The sequence below is a fragment of the Calliphora vicina genome, chromosome 3, assembly GCF_958450345.1.
Source record: "Calliphora vicina chromosome 3, idCalVici1.1, whole genome shotgun sequence".
NCBI classification, from domain to species: Eukaryota; Metazoa; Arthropoda; class Insecta; order Diptera; family Calliphoridae; genus Calliphora; species Calliphora vicina.
In genome coordinates this window covers 42,966,584-42,980,151 of record NC_088782.1, presented here as the reverse complement: position 1 = coordinate 42,980,151, position 13,568 = coordinate 42,966,584, and the positions used below count along the sequence as shown (strand labels likewise).

General features: G+C 32.3%; 1 protein-coding gene across 4 annotated transcripts in view; it reads left to right on the top strand.

Moving 5' to 3' along the window:
• The window catches only part of bol (boule), a 203,920-nt gene that overhangs the window by 68,239 nt on the left and 122,113 nt on the right, over positions 1-13,568 (top strand). For all 4 annotated transcript variants that reach the window (XM_065504147.1, XM_065504144.1, XM_065504145.1 and 1 more), the window contains exon 2: positions 7,935-8,078. The gene's annotated coding sequence lies outside the window, so the exon portion shown is untranslated. The remainder of the gene's footprint in view (positions 1-7,934; positions 8,079-13,568) is intronic.

Sequence of the window (13,568 nt, the reverse complement as noted above, 5' to 3'; positions counted from 1 at the left end):
GGAAGAGCCATTTTAAGGGCATATTCCATTCTGCATGTGGCTTTATAACATTCTCCAAAATATTTACATACAAGTGCTTATCCATATTTTCTTTAATCCAATAAATTGGACCAACGCAATACCAAGAAAAGCATCCCCATATAATAATATTTCCCCAACCATGTTTAAACGTTTTTAGTTTTTGCCATTTTTTGGACGTCTAACCCATGTCTTATCATCACTACCAATTAAATTAATGGTCGTTTCGTCCGTCCACAACACATTTTGCCACTTTTTTATATTTTCTGGCCCACACCAATCCTTATGATTGCTCCTGGTTTTAAATGAAATATTGGTAGTGATTCTATTGTAATGTCCGTCACTGTATATTCTGGATTCTTATAGATAGCGGAGTCGATTAAGCCATGTCCGTCTGTCTGTCTGTTGAAAAAACCAGGACAACCTCGATTTTTGACCTATATCTGGATTACTAAGTCATTAATATAGACAATATGGATATCTAATGATAGATATTTCAAAGACCTTTGCAACGACGTATATAAGACCATCGTACGTTGGACCTACGATGGGTCAAAATCGGAAAAAATATTTTTTAACTCAATTTTTTTTTATAAAAAAAAGTTAAAAACCAAAAAAAAAAAAGTTAAAATTTTAAAAAAAAAATTTAATTTTTTTTTAACACGTATTTTTTTTTACCAAAAAAAAATGTTAACCAAAAAAAATTTTTTAAAATTTAAAAAAAAATAAAAAAACAATTTTGAAAAAAAAAATCAATTTTGTTTACCTAAAAATATTTAAAATTTATATTTTGAACTATAATTTGGTGAAAGGAATAAGATTCGGCAAAGCCGAATATAGCTCTCTTACTTGTTTGATCATGTCATTGATTATATTTTGACACCTCTTAACTGCGAACTAAACTTTAATGTAAGCTAAATCAGTCAGATTTCATATCTGTCATACTGATGTCATTTGGCATCTTTATCTTAAGTTAAAATTTATTCAGTTACGAGTTGTCACTTATATGATCAACATTGTGGTGGGGTCTTTTTTTATTTTGTTCTATATTTTATTATAAATACTTTTATTGTTTAGTAGCCCTTTTCGAGATAATCTACAAAAAAAAAATGTGTACATTCCTTTCTAGCTGACGCATGCATTTCTTGTTTGCCTCTGTTTTTCGAGCACTTTTTTGTGCTTTTATTATAAACCTCACATGTTTGATCTTTTGTTAACAAACGTGACTGCCATATAGCTGTAAATTATGACTTAAAGGGATCTAAATTTGATCGCGTTACAGTTGCCGACCATTTCAGATGTCACCTTAATCGGTTCTTTTAAACATGACTCCCCTTTTTTAACTATTTGGCTCGTAATCTGTTGCTGTTTAATTTAGTTTGGGAAACTGAATTACAGTTTATTTTATTTCAACCCTTTAAATAATTTTTTTTTTATTTATTTTTATTATATTTAAATAGAAAACGAGTGTGTGCGACCATAATGAAATTATATTTTATTGCCATATTAAATTGGCCATACCATGTTACAATATTACACAACGCCAACAATAAAAGCATGTGCGTGATTTTTAATCATTTGTAAAAAAAGTCCTTTGTAACAAAACAACATGATTTTTATACATAAATATTTCGAAGAAACAAAATCTAAATCACACAATCTTTTAATGCCCTGTTTACAATTTTTATTTTTATATTTTAATAATTTTTCACTAGAACCTACCCCTATACCTACCCCTAGTGGTACAGAGGAGTAAGTGTAGAAAAAGGAACTTGGGTAAAAAATTACAAGGACGAAAATTGTGTCTCTTATCAAACTATCATCAGTTTTACAAATATGAGTTGGTTTTTTGTCAGTTAAAGCTTAATTTAAGGTAGTATGCTTAGGTTACTTCCTTCCGAATGCATAACTTAATTCCAGTTTGTTTCTATTTATGGAAAATTGCAAAAAATAACAAAAATATAATTTTAATTAAAAAATTTCATTTTATTCGAAAGGTTAATACATGGCATTAACATTTGAAAATGTTTTCGGGAATATGGCCATCACGGCTGTTTTTGACGAGGGCCAATCTGGACGTCCAGTTCTGATCCAATTTTTCGAGCATTATCGGCCGTATGTCACGAATAACACGGACAATATTGGCCTCCATGTCGTCAATTGTTGCTGGTTTATCAGCATAAACCAATGACTTCATGTGGACCCACAGGAAATAAACGAGATGTGTCAAATCACACGATCTTGGAGACCAGTTGACAGGTCAATTACTCGAAATCAAGTTATCGCCAAATTTGGATTTCAATAAATGGTTGCGGTAGCCGGATGCAACCACATTTTTTTTTTAAACAAACACAAACTGCGAAGCTTTTTGTCTGTCTGCAGATACAGCTAGAGACGGGAATAGAAACCGCAACACTCAGATTGATAGCCACACTATAGTCTAGTCTATCAGGGCAACCTGTTCCATGTAATCTATATTTTCAAACTAAACATCATAGATCATGGTGCGGTAACGATCTCCATTGACCGTAACCCAAGCTCTGGCTTAATTTTTGAAGAAATAAGGTCCGATGATGACACCAGCGTGTAAACCGCAGCAAACTGTAGATTTTTCTGGATGTAATAGAATCTGTAGGGTCTGTTATGGATTATGAGGCAATTTTGTTTATTAACAAACCCGTTAAGCATCAAATTAGCCTCATCGCAGAACACAGTTTTGCGATAAAACAGTCGTCTATAAATTGCGCGAATCGATGACTGATTTTCAAAGTAAATTTGATAGCGTTGTTCAAGCGTCAATCTATTCATGATGATATGCCAGAGAATACAGATCTTAAATGTACCAAAAACAGAGAGCAGTATGACAGTTAACCCTTTCGTTAACCCTTTTTCAAGCATACCCGGTCTTTTTTCTTCAATAGTATGTCGAATGTTGGCTTCTAAACTGGTTTATCAGCATACTACCAGAGATTTGACATACCCCCACAAAAAGCAGTCCAATGGCGTCAATTCTCAGGTCCGTTTCTGGAGATAATTCGGTTACCAAACGTTTGGCTTAACAAAGTGATGGTTTCACGCGCAGTATGGCATGTTGAGCCGTCTTGTTGGAACCCATGACACAATAATATAAGGTAGACTCAGTAGAAAATAAATTCTCAATTATACAGTTCTTGTAACGTCAAACAAAAGAAGATATGAAAAAAATCAAAATCAAACTTTGACGTTATAGGAGTAAATATTGAAAACTCTCCCTAGTGATTCTACCTTCTACAATTATTGTATCATGGTTGGAACTATTTCTCTTTCAAATTATTTGCAATGACATGAGGAATAAAAAAACTCATGAATCATTTGCCTGTAGCGTTCGCCATTCACGGTAATGTTGGGACCGGTTTCTGATTTAAAAACAAATGGGCCTATGAAACTTTTGGCATGTAAACATCATCAAACAGTGATTTTTTCGAGATGTAATGGGTCAAGAGTCTCATCAGGATTGTGCTCTATCTAAAAACGACAATTCTGCCGGTTTACATACCAGAGATGAGCCTCATCGATGAAGATGATTTTGCCATAAAAATCTGGCTCAATTTCCAGCGATACTCAGTGCATTCACCGAAAACACGGCGCAGTTTAGGGTCAGTTGGATTTAATGCTTGCAGCTGTTGGATCTTATATGGATGTAGGCCAAGATCTTTCCTCAAGTTGCTGAGAACAGTGGTCTTCTTCTGTACGCACGGTAAGGGCTCGATTTAGATAAATATTCTCTAAAAGAGTAAATGTGGTTATGAATCGATGCATAGCATTGCGTATTAGCTGCTCAGATGGACGATTATGTTCACCATAAACTTGCCGAAGTGCTCTATAAGTTTGGCGAAAAGAGCACGATTTTCGGAAATAAATGTCCATGAATCGTAAACGTTGTTCTGGTGTCATGTTGTGCCTTCTTGTTGGAACCATTTCTACTCCATATGATTAGCAATGACATGAGAAATAAAAAAACTCATGAATCATTTGCCTGTAGAGTTCGCCATTCACGGTAATGTTGACACCGGTTTTGGATTTGAAAACAAATGAGAATTTTATGGGATGTAATGGAGTCTCAAGAGTCTCATGAGCATTGTGCTCTCTCTAAAAACTACAATTCTACTTGTTTACATACCAGAAATGATCCTCATCGATGAAGATGATTTGACGATAAAAATCTGGTTCAACTTCCAGTTGATTCTCAGTCCATTCACCGAAAACAACACGCAGTTTCTGGTCAGCTGGTTTTAATTCTTGCAGCAGTTGGATCTTATATGGATGTAGGCCAAGCAAGATCTTTCCTCAACATTTTCCATGTAGTGGACGGACAGCGTTCGAATTGCTGAGAACAGCGTCGGATCGATAAATTCGAATTCTCTGTCACACTTACGTCTACCTCGGTCATAGCCTATTCTGTACGCACGGTACTCGATTTGGAAATAAATTACCACGATCCGTAAACGTTTTTCTGAGAAAAACAGTCAAACATACTTAATTAAGGAGTGAGATCGAAAAAAATCTTAACATACATAAATGTTAATAAAAAAGAAACCACTAAACTTTTGGACACCTTTTTTGTACTCTTCAATTCTCTTTTAACAATAGCCCAATATCTTTCCACTGGCCTTAGCTTCAGACAATTTGGAGGATTTGCCTCTTTTGGTACAAATACCACATTATTGTTCTTGTACCACTCAAGACCTTGCTTACCATAGTGACAACATGCCAAATTCGGCCAAAAACAAGTAAACACATTAAGAAGTCTTATGAATGAAAGCCTCCCTCTCTCAAGCATCAGCAACATACAAATATTGACCCGGAAGCTGCGAACAACTTTTCAGAACATACGTTTCGTCATCCATTATGCAGCAGGTATATTTTTTAATACCCTTCACCTTCGTGAGAAGGGTATATATAAGTTTGTCATTCCGTTTGTAATTTCCACAATATGATTTTCCGACCCTATAAAGTATATATATATTCTGGATCCTTATAGATAGCGGAGTCGATTAAGCCATGTCCGTCTGTCTGTCCGTTAGTCTGTTGAAATAAATTTTCTGAAGACACCTGATATCTTCGGGATCGAAATCTTAAATAATTCTGTCAGGCATGTTTTCGAGAAGTTTCCTATTTAAAATCAGCATAATCAGTCCACAAATGGCTGAGATGTGAGGAAAAAACCAGGACAACCTCGATTTTTGACCTACAGTGACGGACAATACAATAGAATCACTACATATGAATTCGATTAAAGCGGTAAAACTACAAAATTTCGTTTCAAAATTTAAAATTTGTTCATTATATATTAATGCTCATAACGTAAACAATAAATAGAAAAAAACAAAATAAAATAATAACACATTCTTATGTTAAAAACGATGTCAAATCTAAAAGACTAAATAAAATATGCGACATTCAAATAGAATCAATCAATCAGTCTTAAAATGATTAAAAATAAAAAATCATCATAAGAATTCGTTGTTTCCTTAATATTTTGTTGCATATCAATTATTTCTAATAACAGCATCAAATCTTTTGGGGATTGAATTTAACAAACTTTCGCACGTAGATCGGGAAATTGCATACCATATTTCCTGAATTTTCTGCCAAAGTTCTTCCTTGTTTTTCAATTTTTCAGGTCTGAGTTTGTCTTTTACTATTTTCCATAGGATTTAAGTCTGGTTATTGAGACGGCCATTCCATAACATGAATTTTGTTATATAAAAACCATTTTTTGGCAAGACCTGACGTGTGCTTTGGGTCATTATCTTGCTGGAAGAGCCATTTTAAGGGCATATCTCATTCTGCATGTGGCTTTATAACATTCTCCAAAATATTTACATACAAGTGCTTATCCATATTTTCTTTAATCCAATAAATTGAACCAACGCAATACCAAGAAAAGCATCCCCATATTATAATATTTCCCAAACCATGTTTAAACGTTTTTGGTTTTTTCCATTTTTTGGACGTCTAACCCATGTCTTATCATCACTACTAATTAAATTAATGGTCGTTTCGTCCGTCCACTACACATTTTGCCACTTTTTTATATTTTCTGGCCCACACCAATCCTTATGATTGCTCCTGGTTTTAAATGAAACTGTATATCTGGATTACTAAGTCATTAATATAGACAATATGGATATCTAATGATAGATATTTCAAAGACCTTTGCAACGACGTATATAAGACCATAGTACGTTGGACCTACAATGGGTCAAAATCGGAAAAAATATTTTTTAACTCAAATTTTTTTTTTTTACCAAAAAAAAATTTAAATTTAAAAAATAATTCGAAAATTTTTTTTTTCAAAAATTGAAAAAAATAAATAAATTTTGTTCACCTAAAATTATTTAAAATTTGTATTTTGAAGTATAATTTGGAGAAGGGTATATAAGATTCGGCACAGCCGAATATAGCTATTTTACTTGTTTTTATAAAATTTGACTTCAATTTCCGTCTCTGAGTATGGCCTCTAAATTTTTAGCATCGTTCCTGTCAAGAACTTCTTGAGTCTTGTATGTTTTTAAACCTGCATTGGCTTTAACTTTTCGTACCAAATAGTCCGAGTAATGAGTTAACCTGGCTGCTTTCCTAGCGGATGTGTTGGGAGCTCTTTTGAAAATGCTTTCTATTTATTGGCTTTAGAAACATCATGTGGGCCATTTCTTCTACCTGTACTAGGTTTTCTATCAACAGACAAATTCTCCCGATACTTTTTAATAACATTGGAAACAGTTTGACGACAGACCTTTGATTGTTTTGCCAACTTTTTGTAGGACCAAGTTGGGTTTCATTGAAAATATTTAATAATTTTAGTACGCAGTTTTTTTCGCCACTAATTTTAATCAGACAACAAATGAACATAATTGACTTTAAACATAATAACTGACATATTTTCCAAAGGTAACTTGATCAAAAAAGAAATCAAATAATACTTGGGTTAAAAGTTTTAAGGAAAAACGTGTGTTTAGGTTTTTTCGATCTCACTCCTTAGTATGACAGCTTGTTTTACTGTTATCCCTATTGGATGTTCTATAATTCTAAAAAGCACGCGTTTTGTATGGACAAAGCTTGTATGCTTTGGTTATTTCCTTTCAAAAGTATCATTTAATTCCAGTTTGTTACTATTTATGAAGATCAATGTCCTGTCTTTAACTTAAATTATTCGTTTTGAACAAGTTTAATAACATTTTCGTCTGACTTGTACCATCATTCTTGTGGTAGGTAGTTTGTCTGGCACTCTTTAAGGTAACTAAATGTTTGGGTCATTTTAATCCCCCATATATAACTTCTTGTCTGTAAATAGACTTAAATTTGCGTGTCTATATACATTTTTCTTTTATTAATGTCATTAAAATTATTGTTAATGCGTGTGTATATCCTATATTCTTCTCCCCTTGATATAAATTTCCCTGTATTTCTACCGTTTTTAATAAGTTTTTTATCTTTATCACTTAAATTCACACTCGCCAACCAACCCAGCACCCAACCAACCACCAACCGTCTGTCTACATTATCATGCTCGTCATTATTTATTAAGTGTTAAACAAATTTTGATTTGAAAATTTGAATTTTTATTGCAGTATATTGTTAACAAATTGTTTATTTATTTAGTTATTATAATGTTTACTTTTTTTATTTCTTCTAAGGGGGGGGGGGGAATGTCAAAAGGTGCTAAATTTATTTTGTATTTGAAAATAAATTTTTAAAATCGATCTACATTTTCAACACACCCAAACACACACTCTCGTTTATGTACTCTTTTTGTAAAGTGTTAAATTATTTAATTTAAATTAACATACAATTTTGTATTTGTTTAAGAAAAGTATTAGTAGTGTTTTTTTAACAACATTTTCCGTTTCTTCTGCTCTCCCATCTATTTCCAGTTTAATTATAAAATTTATAAAGAAAAAAAAGCAGCTATAGCAGCAGCAACAACTAACTACCAGCAATACGACAACACCAGCTGTATTTTATTGACAACAATTTCAAAATATTACAAAGAATATATAAATAATAAAAGCAAAAAGGTATTTAAATTATTTTACTTCTTTCTCTCTTTTTTTTTTTTGTTTTCTTAATATTAAGTAGTAAGTTCTTTATTATATTTATAAATAAGTGTATGTATGTTTGTTTGTTTTAAGCAACTTACATTGTTATTACGAGTACATATATATTTTCGTAATAATCTTTATACAAAAGAAATCCAATTATAATTTATGAAATGTTTCTTGACATTTTTAAGTGACAGTTTTTTTGTTTGGGAGTTTAATTTAAAGACATTAAACGAAATAAGCTAAGCATACAAGATGAAAACATCGACATTTTTGTAATCCAAAAATAATTTTTAAGCTAATTGAGACTAAATAGCTGTTAGTATACTATAGAATCCATTTGAAATTGTATTTTTGGGTTAAAACTGAAAATATCCATCTTCGGAATAATACGAAACTTTCAATTCCTGCATCTTAGCGGTAACATTAGTCAGAATTGTGACCAAATTTAAAAAGCAAACTCGAGTGGCCGGTTGCCACAAGCAAACTGGTTTCTCTCTGTATCCAAAACTGGAACATCCAGATTCAATCATGAAGACTGAATCATACGATTGACAACAAGTTTGGTTGTCACAACGAATCAGTTTTTTCTGTACACGAATTGGAAAAACCATTATGGGTTTTAATTAGTGTAAATATCAAGTCCATTCACTTCTAGGCAGCATTTTGCACTCATCAAAAGTTTTATTTTCTGAAAAAATGTAGCCATATTATAAAGGGTCTTCCAATGAGGACTTCCGAACTTTGACAGTTCATAGCGGTCATATTTTTGAAGCTACATCGGTCGAATTGCGTGTCATTTATTCAGTTTGTTTTGACAAATTTCATGGATGGGTATGGACAACTGTGGAACAGTTGGAAACTAACCTTAACTTACATTAAAAAATCATCTTCTGGAATGAGGCTCATTTCTGGTTGAAACAATTAATATTGTTGGATTTGGGAAGATATCAATGGACATGAGATCCAAGAGCGTCCAATGCATCCAGGAAAAGTCACTATTTGGCCAGGCCATCATCGTCAATATAGGTCGACATTTACTAACATCTTTTGGCCTGAATTGGATTAATGAACACCAACCCGCAACGGCGCTACGTGCCACACAGCTCATGCCAAATTGGAGGGCATGAGCGATTCGAGGGCATGGTCATCTTTCGTGGAGGTGATGTGAACTGGTCACCGATATCGTTCGATTTGACCTGTAAGACTTTTTCTAGTGGGAATTTCTTAAGTCACAGGCCTATGCGAATAAGCCACAAATCACAGCGGCCCTCAAAGCCAAAGCCATGAAAGATTAGAAATTTCGACCGCGGACATTTGGACGATGTTATATTCCACTTCTAGAGAACTTTTAACTCCTTTTAGTGAAGAATCCTAGTGCGAAGAATTCTAACTTCAATTGTCGACTAATTCTAGCTGCAATCGTAGTTCTCTGTTTCAACAAATTCCTACTTCAATATTGGATCAATTCTAACGTCAATCGTAATTATGTGTATCAACTAATTTTGGCTTCAATAAATTCTAGTTTTAATCGTCGACTAATTCAGGCTTTATCAGTAGTTCACTGTTTCAGACAATTCTATCTTCAATCGTAGTTCAATCATCGACCATTTATACTTTCAATCGTAGTTATCTGTGTCAACCAATTCTAGACAAATACAGTTTCAGTTACAGTTCTTTGTGACACACAATTCCATCTTCAATCATCGACTAATTCAATCCTTAGCCATAAGCACCAAATCCATAAAAATTCAAGCACTTGAACATTTTGTTTGAATTTGACTTGAATGCAAATGTAATTATGTTTTAAACTTGAAAAATATTTGATCCTTTTCCTTTTTACTGGAGAATGACATTGAAATAAAGTGTAATACATCTGTAATTCAATTGCTTGACTATAATTCAAGGCTTAAATTTCAACTTGAATTTCAGCAAAAATACTTATTGGGTTTAAACCATTTCTATGTTCAATCGTAGTTTTCACTAGCAACCAATTTTAGTATCAATCAGTGATCAATTCTAGAACTATTTAATCGTAGTTCTCTATCATCAATCGTAGTTCTCTGTGTCAACAAATTCGAGCCTCAATCGAAGTTTTCCAAGTCAACTTGTTTCTAGATTTTATCGTAATTCTGTATGTCAACCAATTCAAACTTCCATCGTCGATCAAGTCTAATTTCAATCGTGGTTTTCAGTGTCAATCAATTTTAACTTAAGTCGTCCAATACAAACTTCAATCGTCGACCAATTCTAACTTCAATAGTGGTTTTCAGTGTCAATCAATTCTAGCTTCAATCGTCCAATTCAAACTTCAATCATGGACCAATGGTCGATACAATTTCAATCGTGGTTTTCAGTGTCAATCAATTCTAGTTTCAGTCGTCGAATTCAAGCATTAAATCAAACTTCAATCGTGATATTCAGTAACAATCAATTTAATCAATTAAGTTAAGCAATTCTAGCTTCAATCGTTGTCCAATTCTAATTTCAATTGTGCGTTTTAATGGCAAACAATTCTAGCTTCAGTCGTCCAATTCAAACTTCGAAAGCGCGCCACCCAGCGAATCCTACGCGGACATATGGATGATGTTATATTCCATACATAATGGCATCGATAGGATTGTTATTTGAAACTTTTAAACAACATTTTACTGCCTTTTGGTGAAGAATCCTTGTGCGTACAATTCTAACTTGAATCGTCGACCAATTCTAACTTCAATATTAGTTCTATGTCAATAAATTCTAGCATCAATCATCCACCAATAATATCTTCAAATATCGAAAATTTCTATCTTCAACCTTTGTTCTCTGTGTCAACTAATTCTAGCTTCAATCATAGTTAGTTTTAAAACTATATTCAAGCTTCAATCGTGGTTCTTTGTTAGTCCAGTAATAGCTTCACTCAATCTTTATTAGTCAATTAATAGCTTCAATCGTGGATCTTTATTAGTCAAATAGTAGCTTCAATCGTGGTTCTTGTTATTCCAATATTAATTTCAATCGTGGAACTTTATTAGTCCAATAATAGCTTCAATCGTGGATCCTTATTAGTCAAATAATAGCTTCAATCGTGGATCTTCAATCGATCTTTATTAGTCAAATAATAGCTTCAATCGTGGAACTTTATTAGTCAAATAATAGCTTGAATCGTGGATCTTTATTAGTCAAATAATAGCTTCAATCGTGGATCTTCAATCGATCTTTATTAGTCAAATAATAGCTTCAATCGTGGATCTTTATTAGTCAAATAATAGCTTCAATCGTGGAAATTTATTAGTCAAATAATAGCTTCAATCGTAGATTTTTATTAGTCAAATAATAGCTTCAATCGTGGATCTTTATTAGTCAAATAATAGCTTCAATCGTGGATCTTTATTAGTCAAATATTAGCTTCAATCGTGGATCTTTATTAGTCAAATAATAGCTTCAGTCGTGGATCTTTATTAGTCAAATAATAGCTTCAATCGTGGATCTTTATTAGTCAAATAATACCTTAAATCGTGGATCTTTATTAGTCAAATAATAGCTTCAATCGTGGATCTTTATTAGTCAAATAATAGCTTCAATCGTGGATCTTTATTAGTCAAATAGTAGCTTCAATCGTGGATCTTTATTAGTCAAATAATAGCTTCAATCGTGGATCTTTATTAGTCAAATAATAGCTTCAATCGTGGATCTTTATTAGTCAAATAATAGCTTCAATCGTGGATCTTCAATCGATCTTTATTAGTCAAATAATAGCTTCAATCGTGGATCTTCAATCGATCTTTATTAGTCAAATAATAGCTTCAATCGTGGATCTTTATTAGTCAAATAATAGCTTCAATCGTGGATCTTTATTAGTCAAATAATAGCTTCAATCGTGGATCTTTATTAGTCAAATAATAGCTTCAATCGTGGATTTTTATTAGTCAAATAATATCCTGAATCGTGGATCTTTATTAGTCAAATACTAGCTTCAATCGTGGATCTTTATTAGTCAAATAATAGCTTCAATCGTTGATCTTTATTGGTCAAATAATAGCTTGAATCGTTGATCTTTTTTAGTCAAATAATAGCTTCAATCGTGGATATTTATTAGTCAAATAATAGCTTCAATCGTGGATCTTTATTAGTCAAATAATAGCTTCAATCGTGGAACTTTATTAGTCAAATAATAGCTTCAATCGTGGATCTTTATTAGTCAAATAATAGCTTCAATCGTGGATCTTTATTGGTCAAATAATAGCTTCAATCGTGGATCTTTATTAGTCAAATAATAGCTTCAATCGTGGATCTTTATTAGTCAAATATTAGCTTCAATCGTGAATCTTTAGTAGTTCAATAATAGCTTCAATCGTGGATCTTTATTAGTCAAATAATAGCTTCAATCGTGTAAATTTATTAGTCAAATAATAGCTTCAATCGTGGATCTTTATTAGTCAAATAATAGCTTCAATCGTGTAAATTTATTAGTCAAATAATAGCTTCAATCGTGGATCTTTATTAGTCAAATAATAGCTTCAATCGTGGATCTTTATTAGTCAAATAATAGCTTCAATCGTGGATCTTTATTAGTCAAATAATAGCTTCAATCGTGGATCTTTATTAGTCAAATAATAGCTTCAATCCTTCTTGTTATTCCAATATTAATTTCAATCGTGGATCTTTATTAGTCAAATAATAGCTTCAATCGTGGATCTTTATTAGTCAAATAATAGCTTCAATCGTGGATCTTTATTAGTCAAATAATAGCTTCAATCGTGGAATTTTATTAGTCAAATATTAGCTTCAATCGTGAATCTTTAGTAGTTCAATAATAGCTTCAATCGTGGATCTTTATTAGTCAAATACTAGCTTCAATCGTGGATCTTTATTAGTCAAATAATAGCTTCAATCGTTGATCTTTATTGGTCAAATAATAGCTTCAATCGTTGATCTTTATTGGTCAAATAATATCCTGAATCGTGGATCTTTATTAGTCAAATACTAGCTTCAATCGTGGATCTTTATTAGTCAAATAATAGCTTCAATCGTTGATCTTTATTGGTCAAATAATAGCTTGAATCGTTGATCTTTTTTAGTCAAATAATAGCTTCAATCGTGGATCTTTATTAGTCAAATAATAGCTTCAATCGTGGATCTTTATTAGTCAAATAATAGCTTCAATCGTGGAACTTTATTAGTCAAATAATAGCTTCAATCGTGGATCTTTATTAGTCAAATAATAGCTTCAATCGTGGATCTTTATTGGTCAAATAATAGCTTCAATCGTGGATCTTTATTAGTCAAATAATAGCTTCAATCGTGGATCTTTATTAGTCAAATATTAGCTTCAATCGTGAATCTTTAGTAGTTCAATAATAGCTTCAATCGTGGATCTTTATTAGTCAAATAATAGCTTCAATCGTGTAAATTTATTAGTCAAATAATAGCTTCAATCGTGGATCTTTATTAGTCAAATAATAGCTTCAATCGTGTAAATTT